Source organism: Phyllostomus discolor, chromosome 4, assembly GCF_004126475.2.
Source record: "Phyllostomus discolor isolate MPI-MPIP mPhyDis1 chromosome 4, mPhyDis1.pri.v3, whole genome shotgun sequence".
Classification (NCBI taxonomy): domain Eukaryota; kingdom Metazoa; phylum Chordata; class Mammalia; order Chiroptera; family Phyllostomidae; genus Phyllostomus; species Phyllostomus discolor.
In genome coordinates, this window is record NC_040906.2 from 194,320,984 (window position 1) to 194,323,078 (window position 2,095).

Here is a 2,095-nt window from a genome sequence, read left to right on the forward strand (position 1 = left end):
CCATCATGCACTTTCACAGTCATTAATTATTTCCCCTCCTAAACCAACCACTGATCCGCTTTCTGTCAGCATAATTTTCCTTTTCCATGTAATATAAATGAAATCATAAAGTATTTAGTCTCTTGTGTCTGCTTTACTTAGCATAATGCTTTTGAAGCACAGCCATATTCTTGCTGAATGCATCAGTAGCTCATTCATTCATTTTCATTGCCAATTCCATTGTATGGATATATCCCATAGCTTGTTTATCCATTTACCACTTGTTGGACACTTAAGTGGTATCAGTGTGTTGACACTATGAAAATAGTGTCTAAAAACACTGGCGTTCAGGTTTTGTGTGGACACAGGCTTTTGTTTATTTGGGGTAAATGCCAATGAGTTGAATTGTTGGGTCCTAAGGTGAGTTAGTATTTAACTTTACAAGGAACGGCCAATCTGTTTTATGAAGTGGCTGTGCCCACCCCCCAGCCCCATGTGCAAGGCAGAGGACCCAGGGGCCAGGCCAGCCATCTCAGCACCCAAGGGCGCCGGCCCACGTGGCCTCCGCGGGAGGCCTCGGACTACCCACAGCCCTCAGTCCTTGTCGCCCTCCTGGCTGTCTTGGTGGCCTCTGACCACAAACCAGGCAGTGGATGGGTCTCTACTGTGCCAGGCCGCGTGGGGCGGGAGGGCGGCCAGCATATTGCAGGAGGCCAGCCTGGCCCAGGTGTTTTTCTGACGCCGCTGCACATGCTGTTCCACAGGAAGGTGTGGGCCCACGGCACCCGGACTGGTACCACCGCATTGACAACACCGTGCTGCTGGGGTGCACTGCCGCTGCGGATGCACAGAGTGGTAGAAGACAAAAATGTGCGCAGGGTGATCACCGCGAAAGAAGAGTATGAAACCAGATTTCTACACAACTCCACAAAGGAGTGGAGGAAGGCAGGAGCTGAGCAGCACAGCTCAGCGCAATAGACAGGACAGGAATCCCAACCTCAGCTAACCTCCAGAGGGGAGGTCTGCATGCTCTCAAATGCGAGTCGCTGGGCCAGAGTGTCTACGAGCATTGGAAGGCTGGGCGCTTCAGAAGTGTCTCTATGGTGGCAACGTACCAGATTCACATGAGCAGCTGGAGCCCAGAGGAGGCTGGAGGAGCTGTCCCCAAGATCCAGACACACATCCACGTCAGACCTGGCTACTTGGAGATTCTCAGTTTCACAAGGAGATTACTGCAGGGGCGGCAAAGAATGAGATGTGTCCTACATCACAGACATGAAGTACGTGGATTAGAAAGAACTCGAGACAATCCTACTAGCAATAGAATGAAAAAGTTTAACAAGCCTAGGCGACCTAATAGAAGTATGCTGAGCAAAGGGTTTTAAAAAAGTGGCTGCACCATTTTACATTCCTAGCAGCAGTACATGAGAGTTCCAGTTGCTCCACATCCTCACCAAGACTGTTACTATTTCAATTTTACTGATTCTAATTGGTATATAGAGGTATCTTATGGTTTTGATTATGTTTCTTTTTTTGCCTAATTTCACTTTTTTATTGTTTTATCATTCTTTTCCAGTTGGCCCAATTTTCCCCCTTTGCCCTCCTTTGCACAACCCAGCTCCCCACCCTGTTGTCCACGTCTGTGGGTCATTCATACGTGCTCTTTAACTAGTGCTCCCCGCTTCTTCCCACCATTATCCCCCTCTCCCCTCCCCTCTGGTCACTGTCAGTCTGTTCCTTGGTTCAATGCCTGTGGTTCTGTTTTGCTCATTAGATTCCCTTTATACGTGAGATCATATGGTTTTTGTCCTTCACCACCTGACTTATTTCACTTAGCATAATGCTCTCCAGTTCCATCTATGCTGTTGCAAAAAGTAGGAGCTCCTTCTTTCTTTCTGCTGTGCAGTATTCCACTGTGTAAATGGACCGCAGGTTTTTGACCTGCTCATCTACTGATGGGCACATAGGCTGTTCCCAGCACTTGGCTATTGTAAAAAGTGCTGCTGTGAACATGGGGTGTATAGGTTCTTTTGAATTAGTGTTTTGGGATTACTTTCTTTACATCTGTTTATTTTTAATCACATAAGAAAACATTTCATAAAAACAGTTCGAGCAC

At 47.3% G+C, this 2,095-nt stretch overlaps 1 pseudogene; it reads left to right on the forward strand.

Annotated features, from left to right (window-relative positions):
• The first annotated feature begins 472 nt into the window (after positions 1-472).
• LOC114495103 lies at positions 473-1,272 on the forward strand (annotated as a pseudogene).
• Positions 1,273-2,095: the final 823 nt, after the last annotated feature.